Source organism: Mus musculus, chromosome 1 (assembly GCF_000001635.26).
Source record: "Mus musculus strain C57BL/6J chromosome 1, GRCm38.p6 C57BL/6J".
Lineage (NCBI taxonomy): Eukaryota > Metazoa > Chordata > Mammalia > Rodentia > Muridae > Mus > Mus musculus.
In genome coordinates this window covers 85910938-85927168 of record NC_000067.6, presented here as the reverse complement: position 1 = coordinate 85927168, position 16231 = coordinate 85910938, and the positions used below count along the sequence as shown (strand labels likewise).

General features: G+C 46.3%; 2 long non-coding RNA genes across 2 annotated transcripts; one reads left to right on the top strand and one right to left on the bottom strand.

Moving 5' to 3' along the window:
• The first annotated feature begins 1830 nt into the window (after nucleotides 1-1830).
• Nucleotides 1831-10907, top strand: Gm51745. Its single transcript, XR_003948690.1, has 3 exons — nucleotides 1831-1938; nucleotides 3038-3199; nucleotides 10649-10907. It is a non-coding gene; the product is annotated as a predicted gene, 51745 (long non-coding RNA).
• Nucleotides 5614-12347, bottom strand: Gm32302. The gene is made up of 4 exons (XR_387208.2): nucleotides 11998-12347; nucleotides 11022-11090; nucleotides 8107-8239; nucleotides 5614-6364 (listed from the first exon to the last, which is right to left on the bottom strand). It is a non-coding gene; the product is annotated as a predicted gene, 32302 (long non-coding RNA).
• Nucleotides 12348-16231: the final 3884 nt, after the last annotated feature.

Below are 16231 nucleotides of genomic sequence, written 5' to 3'. Positions count from 1 at the left end.
ACATGATACCATATAAATGTTAAATAAACAGCTTGTGCCCGGTTGGGAACAATGGCAAGAAAAACTTCTGCAGGTGTTCTTTACAAATGCATTTCCCCAGATATTTTCAGTCCTATTGATTGGCTCCTCAGATATGGCAACTATAAATATAGAAGACCAACTATATATGGGAAGAGAGAAAACAGGACACCCTGTTCCAAGGTAAGGCTGTCTGGGGCCATAGCCAAACCTCCCTGGGCTGGGCCTCATGGGACCTGGAAAGTGGACTAGGGATTGAAAAGGCTAGAAGGCTCCAGAAAACCTCATGGTGCGTCAGACCCTTCCAGCCCTTCAGACACTGTTCTGGTCAGCTGCCGTTGTCTCTGCTGGTTTATCCACTAATGTCAATTGTTGGATCGGCCAGCTACCACAGATCAGGGAAGCTGGGGACATATAAAATACCACAAGGCCACCTACTGAGCTTCAGCAGGGGCCTGACCGGTATCCTGAGGTCTTGTTTGTGTGTTTCCAACTCTGCTCTAAGCCATTGCCCATAAAGCCATATTGGTACATGGCCACAACTACCCACGCTGTCTGTGGTTGCCTTAGAGGCAACAACAATAGATTTAGGGGGTTTCAACCTACCGTAAGCTTCACAACATCTCAAATGATTATATTCTGGTTCTTTGAAAGGATCTTCCAACTCAAAAGTTTTTACAGGCAGAGACCCTGGAAGTTCAAAACTTCACAGAACACTTGACACATAGTAGGAGCTAAATAATCCATGTTGCCTGGCTATGAAGCTGGACCTTGGTGGAATCTATACAGTCTGTGCCTTCACTTTGGAAGGGGGATCCTCCATGGTAGCACTTACCTCATAACTCTGCCCACTGAACACAGCCAATTTCTTGGTTGCATTTCTGGTTGCTGAGATAGAAGTGGCTCGTGGTCAAAGAGGATACAGTCCTTTATGGTGGGGTAATCATACTGTATAGTGTTAGAATCAGTTCCCGTCTGTGGCCAGGACATAGTAGGGAGCATGAAGCATCCAGCTTCTTTATATTTCCATGGATCAAGGAGTAGAAAGCTAAGCTGGGTGGCACATGCATTTAATTCCTGCACTTGGGAGGCAGAAGCAGGCAGCTCTGTGAGTTCAAGGTCAAGTCTGGTTTACATAGTAAGATCCAGACCAGCTGTGCCTACATATTGAGAGACTGTCTCAAATAAACAAACAAACAAATAAAACAAAACAAAAACAAACAAACAAAAATGAAGAACAACACAAGCAAAGAAGAAGATGAAAAAGACAAAGAAGGAGGAGGAAGAGGAGAAGGAAGGAGAAGAAGGAGAAGAAGAAGAAGAAGAAGAAGAAGAAGAAGAAGAAGAAGAAGAAGAAGAAGAAGAAGAAGAAGAAGAAGAAGAGGAGGAGGAGGAGGAGGAGGAGGAGGAGTAGGAAAGAGAGTTTTATCCAGAAGGGCTATAATCCTCGAAGCCTGTCCCTGTGGCCTCATCAGCCAGCTGGGTCCTATATTCTAGAGGTTTTTATAACTTCTTATAATGATACCACTAGCTGGGAACCAAATGTTCAAAAAAAACACATGAGCCTGCAGGGGATACTTTACATTTAAACATTAACACCAATTGTCCCTGTCGGCTGGAGCAGAGAGGTTCCTCAACAGGCAGAGTATAGCACCTAAGAGCCTGGAAAGTCATAGGCAAAAAGGAACGGATGGCATTGTCACCTCAGGGTGGACTCTGGCCTCTCTCTGTGTAGGAACATCTGTCCGCCCTATTTGGTCAATTGATCCACCCTAGGTTACCAGGCAGAACAGATATATGTGTAACTGGCTACCCAATAATGACCACTTCTAACCACTGCACAAGAGAATGGTGCTGTACATGGCAATTGCAAGGGGGGGGGGGGAGGGCGACGGGACCTGCTGTGCTGGGAGTCTGGTGGTAAGTGTGTTACTTCTCTTACTGCTGCAACAAAATAACCACAAAATATTGGGTAAATGCGACTGAGGGAATGAAGGGTTTATTTTCCCTCCCAGACTGAGGGTAGAGTTAGTTCGCCAAGGAGGAGAAGGTTTGGCAGCAGCTGTCAGGAAGCAGAGAGATGGATGCTTCGGCTCACCTTGTCTTACCCTCTTCATCCAAAGCACAACCCCAGCCTTTGCAATGGTGCTGCCCACATGCAGGCTAAGTCATCCCACCTTAATTAGTCAGTCTAGAAACTCCCTCTTGGACATGCCCAAACTTTGTCTCCTGGGTGATTCTAGAGTGGTTCTCAACCCATGGGTCTCAACCCCTTTCAGGAGGGAGTCAAACCAGGGTCGCCTAGACCATCAAGAAACACAGATGTTTACATTACAGTTCATAATAACAGTAGCCAAGATAACAGTTATGAAGTAGTAATGAAAATAATTTTATGGTGGTGGTGGTGGTGGGGTCACCACAACATGAGGACCTGTATTAAGTGGTTGCAGCATTAGGAAGGTCGAGAACCTAGATCCTGTTATCTCCACCATCACTATTCCCTTTCCCCACTAAGGAAAGAGGCCAAGGTCTCTCTGGATTGAGATGATGATGTGTAAAAGCATTGGGAAGCAGGGTTCAAGCTTGCTCTTGACTAGATGTGGATGAGCCTGTCTAGATGGGAAGGAGGTCAATCCCAGAAGCTCTAAGATTATTTGCACAATGCTCCTGAGTCATATTCTGTAACCAGGGGACCATTCATGACCGAGCAGACTGAGTCACGTACTTATCTCAGAGGGGATCAAGGGATGATGACTATGGCCAACAAGATCCTGTGGAAAGGGAGAAGAGATCCAGAGGGAAACCAGGGTAGACCAGTTTGAGTTCCTTGGAAAGAAGACGGTCAAGACAAGGATACCATTCCTCTTTGTCAGGAGGAATGGCTCAGGCCACTTAGAAGGAGTAGCAGAGTCCAGCTGGGGAGGAGGTGCAGCCACTTCTATAGAGAGTTAGGGAGCTGGTTATGGCTTGGTGACAGACAGCTCTGGTTGCTCTGGCTCACAGAATCATCCTCTGACAGGTTACCATTTCTCAGCCGAGTCCTTTGGGAGGACAGAGAAGAATCTACCATGGCATCTGTCTCACCTTGATTCCCCCATTAGACTACCCATTTCCTGGACTTGGTGGCGGTACGTGAGTGAATGCAGCATCCTATTCTCAGATATCCAGCAAAGCCCCAGAGGTAAGGGCTACCCAGCTGAGAACTAATGCCAGGGAGTGCTAGGTGTGGTGGCAAGTCTGGTTTCAGTCTCAGCAGTGACCTCTCTCTGTAAGTGAGAGGGTCTAGAGTGGTCTGAAAGGTGCAAAAGGTTTGTGGCTCAGTTACACAAGTTCTAGCACCTTCCTCAAGAAAGCCTTTAGTTTTTATCTACAGACTCAGGGAAGGATCTAAAAGTACTGTTCAAAAAACATTTAATAGAGTTTAACAGAAGTGGTACCAGCCGGCTCCTGTTTTCTGGCCTGTACAGAAATTCTCAAACAGTGTCTAGGATGTGGTGGTCAGTAGGATTCCAAACAACTAGGACTGCATGTTTTGGATTTTTGGAGAGGGTGATGAGCAGATGGGCCACAGAGCAACATCCAAGAGGCAGGGTCCATTAGCCCCAGGTGAAGGCTGCGAAGCAAGGGTCTGGTCAGAGGCTGCAAGGTAAGCAGCCAGCTCAGCATTTTGTGTCCTGGGCAGATCCCAGCCTTCCTCTCTCTGCGGCATTTGGGAAGTCCTGAAACCCAAGGAGCTCTGGTTCATGCATAGCCTCAAGGCTGGGAGAGATGGGGGGGGGGGACGGACACAGCTTGTAGAGCTATTGTCACTCACCTGCATAGGGATGTGTTTCTTCTGTAGTTTGATGAGACCATTGTCGTGGTCAACAAGGAACCCAAGATGAATCACACAAGAGCATCTTACAGCTGTGACATGACCCTGATGGCATGGGGTGGCATTTAACACAGGTCCCTGTGTTAACACAGGTCATCCAGACATGACTCCTCTCACTATGTCCTGGATTTATCACGTTAGTGCACCCGACACACTGTCTGACAGTTAGAGCTTGTGATCTGCAGTGCTGTCTACTTGCGTTTTACACCTTGACCTCCATCCAAATCTGCCAGACAAAAAGGTCACAGAGTCCAGGCTATCAGCAGGTCACCAGGTCTGTGAGCTCTAAGAGGGCAGAGGTGATGTGCCGTGCATTTTGTTTTGAGCCCGCAGTAGTGCTAAAGGGTATGCACTGCCATACTGACTGGCCTCCTCTCCTTCCTTTCTGTGTTTCATTCCATCTGGATCTGCAGTCCTGCAGCCCAGGAGCGGAATGCCTTGGAAAGGAATTTATTTCTCAAAGCAGCTTAGAAGCCATGTCAATGCCCTCTCCATGCAGAGTTAGGCATTGGGGCATCTGCTTGGCTCCCTGCCTCCTTTTCCATGAGGGTTCATAGCGTAGGGCATGTTGCCTGCTGTGCACTGATTCTCCAAAAAGGGACAGTAGCAGCTCTGCAAATGCCTACCATGCACACATGCAGAACCAGTGGAACACAGCCCTCCTGAGCCAGGACATCAGATCCATAATCTCTCGCTGCAGCATGGGACCACGGAAGTTCCAGGACTTGGCTGGAGCCACTGAAATGCTTTTCTTTCCACCCTGTGTTTGGTCCTATTTGGGTAAATGTGAGTTTTATTACCAACAACAACATCTACAAGACCAAGTTGGAGACAGTCCAAAGGTGTCCTAGGCATCGTCTCTGCCCAGCACATTTCAGCCCTGGAGCCTTGGGGGATGGTTTCCTTGGTAACGGTAAACTGGCCTTAGGAGCTCCTACCCTACTGGGAGGTCTCTGGAGCCAGCTGGGTAGCCTCCATGGGTAGTATTGCTTGCACAGGCAGAGGTTACCTAAGGCAGAAAAGGTCTGGATGAACCTGAGTGGTGGGTGCCAACATGGGGTGGCAAGGAGCCAGGATGTCCTCTTCCTTTCATGGCCTGTCCTGTCCCCCATCCTCTGGACACTGAGAACAGATAAACAATCACGTTTCTCATCTCTTATTGAAATAGAAAGAAAGGATGTTTGCGTCCCAGATAAGTTAGACGCTGCCCACTTTCCCAAGCCACACAGGGCTCCACCAGATGGCTTGTAGCCACCACTGACTGCCTCATTCCTGTGAGCCCTGAAGATGTCTTTGGGACCAGTCAGTTCTTCCCCCTGCTTCTTGCAGAGACTGCATTGTGAGTTGAGCTGGGTAGCTTGCAGAATTGGCGGTAGGCCTTTGCAGGCGCTGCAGAGCATAATAAACCAGTGTTTGCTGGTTCCAGGCTGGGATGGGTGCAGCGATGGGGGTGGGGTAGCATGGCATCTATCCTTAAAGCCTGGGACGCTACACTTCTTTCTCCTGCTTTCCTGCCCAGCTGAATTTTCTAAAAGGCAAAGCCCGCTGGAGTTGTCCCAGAAGTCAGCAATAGATTTACAACAATAAATGGCGAGTGGGAGCCAGTGGCAAGAGTACAGACACCCGCCGGGCGTGGTGGCGCACGCCTTTAATCCCAGCACTCGGGAGGCAGAGGCAGGCGGATTTCTGAGCTCGAGGCCAGCCTGGTCTACAAAGTGAGTTCCAAGATAGCCAGGGCTGTACAGAGAAACCCTGTCTCAAAAAACAAAACAAAACAAACAAAAAGTGTAGAAATGGATAGGAATGTAAGAGTCTGTGGGAGTGAAATAAACCAGCCAGGCGGTCTCTGCGGAAGCCCATGGAGATGGTGGTATGCGGTGTGCTTGCTGCCACTGAGTGCAGCTGCAGAGTTGAGTCCGGCACAGAGGCAAAGGGGCAGGCCTGAGTCCAGACAAATGAATGGGGAGATGAGTGGACATCATGGTCCATGTGGACAAACAGAGGAAGAGGATAGGCAGATGGCCTTTGAGTAGATAGTGTCACTGGCAGGGACTAAACCGAGCTGAAGCCAAAGCCCCAAGGACAGTTAGGAGTTCTCTGACTGGCAATCTCTTGATATATACACCAGGTGGTTAGATGACACACCAGGTGGTCAGGTGACTGGGGATCATCTCAGGTCAGGTGACTAAATCTTTGCAGAGGCCTGGATGAGGGGCTTTTCATTTGTCTCCTATGCCCCATAAGCTCCTGAATTTGGCTTTTAAAATATGACTTTAATATGCCCATGTGCCACTAAAGTCACAATATATTTATAAAGACCCCAAGTTATTTATAGGGGGCCCCTTTTCTCCAGTCCCAGGAATGAGTCATTTATCAGTTTGTGCTGCGTGAGTGGTGCCAGACACAGTGGATGCTATTCACATGCACACCAGGATCAGCTGTCTTCCATCTCCAAACAGAATCCCATGCTGCCTGTAAAACGGACAAGGCATGGTCTGAAAATCCCGTTTCGTTAGGGTTCCTACTGCTGTGATAAACACTACAACCAAGTTCAACTTGGGGGCAGGGCGGCTTATTTCAGCTTACAACTATAGTCTAGCCCACCATGAAGGGAAGTCCAGGGAGGATTCAAGGCAGGTCTTAGTCAGTGTTCTTTTGCTGTGAAGAGACACCATGATCATGGCAGCTCTGGTAAAGCAAAGCATTAACTGGGGCTGGCTTATATTTTCAAAGGTTTAATCCATTATCACAGCAGGGCTCACCGCAGCACACAGTCAGGCATAGTGCTAGAGAAGTAGCTGGGTGTTCTACATCTAGATCTGTAGGCAGCAGAAAGAAAGAGACTCTGGGCTCAGGATGGGCTTTTTGAAACCTCAAAGTGCTCTCCCTCTCCTGCAAGTGACACACTTTCTCCAAGATGGCCACACCTCCTAAATCCTTCTAATCCTTTCAAATAGTGCCACTCCCCAGTGACTAAGTTTTCAAAACTGAGAGCCAGTAGGGGCCTTTCTTATTCAAACTACCACAAGGAAGGAACCTGAAGGTACCACCTGAAGCAGAGACTTCGGAGAAACACTGCTTACTGGTTTGCTCCCTATGGCTTGCTCACTTTGCTTTCTTATACAACCCAGGACCACAATAAGCTGCCTCACCCCTCACATCAATCTTTAATCATGAAAATGCCCTGCAGACTTGCCTACAAGTCAGTCCTTTGGAAGCGTTTGATGAAGATCCTCTCTTTCCAGATGTTTCTAGGTTTGCGTCACGTTAACAGAAACCAAGCAACATTATTGTATATAGCATGGAATAGCTTAGGACAGGGCCCCCAGCCCGGTTTTACACAGTCCTCACTTTATCATATATAAAGGAAACCTGAGATAGTCTGCAGGAAACCATAAAGTTGGCCTGGCCTGGCTGCCTCGGGACAGTCATGCGTCATAGGTTTTTCTGATAAGAATCTGTGGCCCCTGGGGCACAGTGTGCCTGCCAGTTCCTGAGAGAGAGATCAGTGCACTTCCTCAGGCGGTGAAGCGTCTAGGCTTCCTTGTGTTTCCCTATATGTTCCCTTGGAAGTCAAGGAAGCATAGAGGCTTGATATTGATAGGTCAGTTGGTCTTAGACATTAATCTTGTGTACACTGTATAGCTTGCAGACATCATTGTATCCAGGTAACTACAACAGTACTGATCCTGGCAGCTGCCATCATAGTCTGTCTCTAATGAAGATATAAAAAGTCTGACGGGCTCTCAATAAAATTGTCACAGCCTCAGTTGTGCTGTGACCCCTTCAGCCTGGCCTGATTCAATTCCTCGGGGCCATAATCAGGTGACCTTGGCCCAATAAGTGAGTGCAGGCACTTTAAGTGAACAGGCTCAGATCAGTGCTGGAGAGAGTTTGAGGACAGGGGATGTCCCCTCAGCAGAAGGCTTTATATATGGCAAATTTAACTTGCGCTTTTTGGGGAACTATTTGGAATTTCTGGATTTGGATCCAGAATATGGATATGAATCCCTAGATATGGATAGCTATTTTACCATCCCTGGTTAACACAAAGGGAAACTGAGACGTAGAGGGAGCTCACAAATTGTTCAATTATCTAAAGATGGGTCCAGATGTTTGGCCTCTGTCAGTACACACATGGTGTTACGCCCCTGAAAAAAAAACCAAATAAACAAACAAACAAACAAACAAAAAACCCAGAGCTTATGTCCTACCTTCTTGAACCTGGAATGGGTCCCAAACTGCTTTATCCAGCAGATGTCAGAGAAGTGGTGTGAGGCTGGGCTTCAGCACTTACTCACTTACTGGGCACAGTGGTTCACACTTGTAATGCCAGCACTTGGGAAGCTGAGACAAAAGGATGGCACCAAGTTCCAGGTTAGCCAGGGCTACGGAGTGAGATACCCAAAATATGGAAGAAAGGAAGGGAGGGAGGGAGGAAAGTAGGTAGGTGGAGGAGATAAGTAGAAAACTTGACAGCTCCTGCTTTTTCATTTTGGAAGGCGCCATTTTGGAGGGAAGCCACAGCAGTAGGGTGGAAAGCCCATCTAGATGAGGACTGAGACTTCCAGACTCACATGGAGCTTTTTAGAAGATTTCTTTTGCTACCCTAAAGATGACCTAGCCAGTGACTTACAAAGACAGTCATTCCCACCTAGCTGTGCGAACTGCGACATCCTGAGCGCCGTGGCCAGGTTTGCACAGCTGGCTTTGTGTTCCTCATATGACGCCTGGGGGAAGTACGAAGAGCAGTGCAACTCAGGAGTGTTGAGAAGCACACACCATGCCAAGACTCTGCAGGGATGCTCTCCTGCTCCCAGCTTCCCACTCCCTATGTCACTGCCACTTTCTTCCTCAGAGCCCTGGCTCCTAAGGATCAAGATGGGACAGTTTAGCTTCTGGTGACAGGCTAGATCCTTTGTCTCCCAGATGGGAGATTGGAGCTGCCAATCTTACCTTAGCTCCAGCCTTCCCAGGTGGCTGGAGTCTGTGGCTAATGCCCCAGGAATGGAGGGATGTCATGGTGGGCAGCAGGGGCAGCGAAGAGCCTAGGGTATTATTGTCTATGTCCACCCTTCTGACTTTTGTTTTGTTTTGCTTATTGTTTTTGTTTTTTCGAGACAGGGTTTCTCTGTATAACTCTGGCTGTCCTGGAACTCACTTTGTAGACCAGGCTGGTCTCGAACTCAGAAATCAGCCTGCCTCTGCCTCCAGAGTGCTGGGATTAAAGGCGTGCGCCACCATGCCCAACTTCACCCTTCTGACTCTTAGCCCTGGACTCAACCTCCCTTTCAACCTCCTTTTCAGTCTCCAAGTCCATCCTTGGGGACTTCTGCATTTGAGGGTCCTAGGATGTGCTATGTTTCTGTGCCCTCTATTGTCTGGTCCACAGAAGGCTCACTCCTCTCCTCCCCCATCCCTATCTAAGTCCCCTCCCCTGCCTCCTGACTCCTGGGGGGCAGTCCTCCCCTAAAGCTTTAGCGCTCAGGGGAACCCCAGGAAGCCTTCTCTAGTTGTTGTTTGATCTCTCCTTCCTGGGAAGGCCAGGTGCAAATAATGTTATTAAAGCTGGAAATGACCTTCAGAATAACTTAGTCTAAAGCCTCCATTTTATAGATGGGCAAATTGAGCTCAGAGGGAGTATTAGCCCAATACAACTGTTCAACCACACCTGGGGTTTAGAGTAAACCCTGGACTTCCAAATATAAAGTCTCTTCTCACCCAGGGAACAGCACAAACGCTGGCTTGGGTGGTCTCTTGTGTTTGTGCTATCCTTCTCTGTGAGAGTATTATGGCCTCAAAGGAGGCTCTTTCATCCCAGGCAGAAGACCAAGTGGTGTCTACAATAGGCAATCTTAGGGTGGGTAGGGACTATGCCACCATTATTTCCTAAGAATTTATCAAGGATCTGAGGTCTCTGATAAGCAAGACTCCAGCACCAGTGGGTGGTAACTCCTTCAGGCTGAAGGCTGAGAATGGTTTCCATGGAGACCACCCAGGCTCTGGTTTCCAAGGTAACACTTACTTGAGGTTACAGCAGCCTCCTATTATGTCAACTTAACATTTCCAACTGCTCTATTCTTTTGGGCAAACCTGGGCTGAATGCAAGGCTTCCTTTCTGGGACAGTGGCAGAATTCAAGGGCCAGAGGGAAATATAGTGAAGTTTGAGTTGGTTGAAAGGGAGGGCATCTCTGCCAGCAGGCTTTCTCCAGTCCAGGGGCAGGTGCACAGAGACAAGCATGAAATTATAACAAGGCGTGGAAGGACAGAGAGTCCTACAACTTGCTGTCAGCTCTGTTCTCCAGAGGTCACAGAGGCTTTCAGCACCCATTCAGAAACAGCAGGTGCCCATCTTAAAATTCGCAAATGGGAGACACACGCGGGCACAGGCACACACACACCTGCCAGCACTTTGCCCTAATTACCAATTCTGGAGAAATCAGCAGAGATTAAGTCTACCTCTTTGTATAGGAACCAAACATACCTTCCGTGAAAACCTCATTTCTAAACGAGGGGCTGTTTTCATTCATTGCAACAGTAAATGCTCTTCTTGTGTGTCTGTTTGCATATGCTTGTCAGGTGACAGCCATAGGATGCAATGAAGTTTCCCAGCTGTGAAATTTTTGGGTCAAACAAAGGCATCACATTTGAGAATTTTATGCTGTCGGATTGTTCCTTTAGTGCCAGTGCTGGTCAAGAAGGGTTTGTACATATGTGAGGGGACAGTGATTGGTTTGTTTGTTTTTCCCTCCTAGCAAAGAATCATAAAACCAATTCCCCCAACTCAGCCTATGAGACCTGCCAAACTTCAACCCAGAACCCCAACAAGGACTCTATGAGAAGAGAAGATTATATACCAGGGGCACTAATGCACTCACAGCCACAGCTCCTAAAGAAAGCACCGGAAATGGAATGTAATAGTTCAGAAGCATCCAGAATGCACAATGGCCAAATCAATGATTCATATGGGAGTCAACAGAGTAAGTCAATAAATTGATACAGAAAAGAAATTGATAAAAATAACTCATTGCTAGTCACTGATTTTCAAAAAAACAAAATCCAAAAACACTTTGGGAAAAAAAAAGAGCATTCTTCTAACATCTGAAAAACTAGACCCAAGGTAAATACCTTTAAAGTCAAGAGCCTTGTTCTTGGGGCTGTTACCATGGTGCCTGAGCTTCTGTTGGTGTGTCAGGCCTAGGAGAAAGATATATATCTCAGAGCTGAAGGTGTGATTTAACATGAGAGTGTTTGCCTAGCAAGCACAAGAATTTGATCTTCAACTCCACAGTGAAATAAACTGCCCAAAAGAGAAATGAAAACAAAATTTATTCATAATCAAGAGAATGGCATATATTTCTTAGACTAAGAAACACAGGCAACTGGTGGTGGCACACCTTTAATCTCAGCACTCAGGAGGCAGAGGCAGGAAGATCTCTGAAGCCAGCCTGGTCTACAGAGTGAGAGCCAGGACAGCCAGGCCTATATAGAGAAATCCTATCTCTAAAAACCAAAAAGAAGGAAGGAAGGAAGGAAGGAAGGAAGGAAGGAAGGAAGGAAGGAAGGAAAGAGAGAGAAGGAAAGAAAGAGAAGGAAAGAAAGAAAGAAAGAAAGAGAGAAAGAGAGAGGAAGGAAGGAAGGAAGGAAAGAAAGAAAGAGAAAGAAAGAAAGGAAGGAAAGAAAGAAAGAAAGGAAGAAAGAAAGAAAGAGGAAAACAGACAGACATATGCTTGCTGGGTCAATACTATAATGCAGATTACATTTTATAAACCATAACAATAATTTATATATATTAATAATAATAAATGTAAAGCACTTAGGGATCAAGCTACTAAATGAAAGCTTTGTTAGAACTCCACATGGGAAAGCGGGAAACTATTCTGGAAAAATATAAAAAGCCCAAAAAAAAATTAAAAATTAAGTGCCCTGTTGATAATGAAATCACAATTTCAACTCTCCCTTGGTAGAGCTATAGATTTAATACAAGCCCACTAGAGAAATGGAGAATTCTTGAAATTGACCTTTCATTTTTAAATGAATATGAAGATAAAAGTGTCACCAAAAGCCACTGGGGTGCTAGAGAAAATCAATACAGGGAGCTCACCCCAGCAGAAAGCCAGACTTGTTCTCAGAATAGCTCACAGCTCAAATGATAGACCCAGAGTAGAAAGTTCCAGAATGGATCGTATGCATATGGAGACTTGACCCATGAAGACATTACTGTAGCTCTGTGGGGAAAGAAACAAAACAGAGGAAAACTCAGAATGTACACTTATCCCTGTGTACCATACCAAAGAATAAATTCCAGGGGATGGATATATATTGTTGTGTCCGGCCTGCCGACCACATGTTTTGGGTCCTAGGCTGGAAAGGCATGTTGGAAACCTGGAAGAGAAGAAGGGCTAGGCTGCTCGAGATATGGAAGGAACCAAGACAAGCTCTCTGCTCAAGGTTCAATTTTAATGTCAGCAAACACGCTTTATAAAGAAAAGGGGAGGTCCGTCCTTGGCCAAGCAAAGTTCCTTTGAAGTAGATAGGTCAGCCTTTTAGTGGGAACTTGCAAAGGCCGCAGTTCGGTGTTAACTCCGGAAGAGAACCTGTTTCGGCCTCTGGCAGGTTGAGCCTCAGGCAGGTAGTGGCACATCAAAGGAGCAGCACAGCAGGTGGCTCCGCTCAAGAGGATGGTCACAGCCAGCCTTGCTAGGCTGGAAGGAGGTAACAATATATATACTTTTAAAGATTTGTTTCTATTTACATGTAGGTTTCTGCGTCTGAGTATGCTAGGTGTGTGGATGCCTGCAGAGGCCAGAGGTGAGCTTAAGATCCCCTTGGACCGCAGTTACAGATGGTTGTGAGCCACCTGATGTGGGTGCTGGGATCTGAACTCAGGTCCTCTGAAAGAGCATCAAGCACTCCTAACAGCTGAGCCATCTCTCCAGTCCATCCAGAGAGTTAAAGAGCTATGAAAGGTGGAGAGGGCACAGTCAGTAGAATGATTGCTGAGTGAGCATGAGGACATGAGATCGATCCCTGCATCCACATTAAAATCTGGGCATGGTGGTACTTGTCTGTAACTCCACTGCTAGGGAGGCAAAGACAGGAATATCTCTGGGGATTACTGGCCAAGCTACTCTATCTGAACTGGCAAGCTTCAGGGTTAACAAAGAAATCCTGTCTCCAAAAAATAAATAAATAAATAAATAAATAAATAATAAGGTAGAGGGCTGAGGATGTAGCTCATTTATCAAGTGGTTGTCCACCATGTGCAAAGCTCAGGGTTCAATCCCCAGCACGATGTAAAACAGGCATGGACACCTGTAATCCCAACTCTTGAGAGATAAAGGCAGGAGGAGCCAAAGTCCAAGGTCACCCTCAGCTACATTGAAAACTAGAGACCAGTCCTACATCATCATCACTATCACCATCACCACCGCAACAACGATAACAACACAGAAAGTGATTCAGGAACACAGTTGACATTAATCTCTGGCCTCGACATGTACCTATAAAGTACATAAATGCATGTATACATAGAAAAATAAAGTAAAATACAGAACTCAAATGCTCAAAAGCAAACAGTGGGATTATGTCTGTTAATTTGGGAATGGATTTCTGAAATAAGATGGAACAAGTTTAAGTAGAATATGGATAACTCTGACTGCAGTAGGGTGAATCATTTCTATTCATAGATGAGACCGCAAGGAAGGCAAGCGACAAACCACAAACTGGGATAAGAGATTAAGCCGCCCATTGATGACAGAATATAAAATGGCACAAACTATATTAAGAATGCCCACCAGCTAATGAGAAAGCAAAACAGCCCATAAGATAGGCTGAATAATACAAAGTCTTATGGGAAAGGGAATTTGAGGTGTAGTAGTCACCCCAAACTCTCTCCTGGTCTTTAGGGAGATGAACTTAAACTCATCATGAAAGAACTCTTTTGCTCTCAAGGCCTTGGCAAAATATATCAAGGATTGTCAGCATTCAGCCTGGGCAAGGACAGCAACTGAGTGACATGTCTCGGCAGAGCAGCTGAGAACGCACGTTGGCTGACTCCTACAAACAAGAACCTGGTCGGAATCTGTGTGAGATGAGGATGTCCTCACTGTGTGAGCCAGACTCCACCTCTCACTGTGTGTAAGGGAGAAGCCCTGACCAGACACACCAGAGGTCCCATCAAAGTGTTCACTAGGAAGCTGGTGAGGTGGCTCATGGAAGCACCAACTACTTTTCTAGAGGACCTGAGCTCAGTTCGTGGCACCCATTTTGGGAGGCTCACATTGCTTTTAACTCCAGCTAACTTCTTCTGGAGGCTTTGGGCACATGCACTCATATGTATAAACACACATACGTACACATGCAAGCAAACACACATGCACACACACACACATGAATATTTCTTTTTTTTTATACTATTAGGTATTTTCCTCATTTACATTTCTAATGCTATCCCAAAAGTCCCCCATACCCTCCCACCCACTCCCCTACCCACCCACTCCCACATTTTGGCCCTGGCATTCCCCTGTACTGGGGCATATAAAGTTTACAAGTCCAATGGGCCTCTCTTTCCAGTGATGGCTGACTAGGCCATCTTTTAATACATATGCAGCTAGAGACAAGAGCTCCAGGGTACTGGTTAGTTCATAATGTTGTTCCACCTATAGGGTTGAAGATCCCTTTAGCTCCTTGGGTACTTTCTCTAGCTCCTCCATTGGGGGCCCTGTGATCCATCCAATAGCTGACTGTGAGCATCTACTTATGTGTTTGCTAGGCCCCGGCCTAGTCTCACAAGAGACAGTTATATTTGGGTCCTTTCAGCAAAATCTTGCTAGTATATGCAATGGTGTCAGCGTTTGGAAGCTGATTATGGGATGGAACCCTGGATATGGCAGTCTCTACATGGTCCATCCTTCTGACACAGCTCCAAACTTTGTCTCTGTAACTCCTTCCATGGGTGTTTTGTTCCCATTTCTAAGAAGGGGTAAACACATGAACATTTCTAATAATAAAAGTGAAATGTTTAAAAAAATATTTATGAAGGCACTCTAGTAGTAAAAATTCAGAATGAGGCCCAAAAGTCATTGTTAAAGTTTAAGTTTTATATTCATACAGTAGACTGAATATAACAAACTGTAGAGCGGTAATTACGAATTGAAGACTACATCCATCAATATAGTTGAGTCTGAGAAATATAGTATCGAGGGCACAACTGAGTCAGAGGAAAAACACCGACGGTATTTTGTGGCTATTTGCATAAATTCAAACAAAAACTGTAGTAAAGGCTCTTAGATAAGTGGTTCATTCATGAAGAAATTCAAGAAAAGGGATTACCAGAACTGGTAAGTTTCTATAAAAGTTATTTTTATATGTGGGAAGTTGATGTGTTTTCAAGACTGACTTTGGATTAAGTGTGCTGTCTTGGGGTCTCCATTGCTGTGATGAAGCACCATGACCAAAGCAACTCGGAGAGGAAAGGATTTATTTGGCTTACACTTCCTATCACTGTTCATCACCAAAGGAAATCAGGACAGGAACTCACACAGCGCAGGACCCTTTAGGCAGGAGCTGATGCAGAGGTCATGGAGGGATGCTGCTTAACTGGCTTGCTTCCTTCCCATAGCTTGCTCAGCCTGCTTTCTTACAGAACCCAGGACCACCAGGCAAAATGGACTGGGTCCTCCTCCCATCAATCACTAAGAAGAAAATGCTCTATAGGCTGGCCCACAGTCTGATCTCATGGCAGCATCTTCTTATTAAGGTTTTCTTCTCTCAGATGACCTTAGCTTGTGTCAAGTTGACATAAGACTATCTAGTACATGTGTCTTTGTATTAGTTCACATCTTGAATAACCCCCACAGGGTCCTAAGATGTTGGTAGCATGGAGGACAGGGGCTGAGATGATAAGGGACTCTAATAGAATGCCACAATTTCTTGCCTCTCTGGCTCTTGGCCTGGATACCTTCCTTGCCTCTGGAAGAGAACCACTTCCACTCCCCTTGAACCTGAGCAGGTTTTATGACTTGCCTTTTTTCACAAAAAACGCTATCAAGTCATAGGCTGGAACTCCTGACCCCAGCCCTTAAAGACTGGTGGCTTCTGCTTCCATTCTCTCATAGCTCAACTGAGGAGCTACCAGGGTGCTAGGGCAGAGTAATAATGATCAGGGGCCTGAAGCCCATGGAGGCTGGATCCATCTTGGATGTCCAGCCCCAGCCAAGTTTCCACAGCGGAACACAAAGCATGAGCAAGCGATTACTGCACAGGGACGTAGTTCTTCAGCCCACTAGCTGACCTGGCAAGCCACATACATCACCAGACTCAGCTCTGTCAGCTTG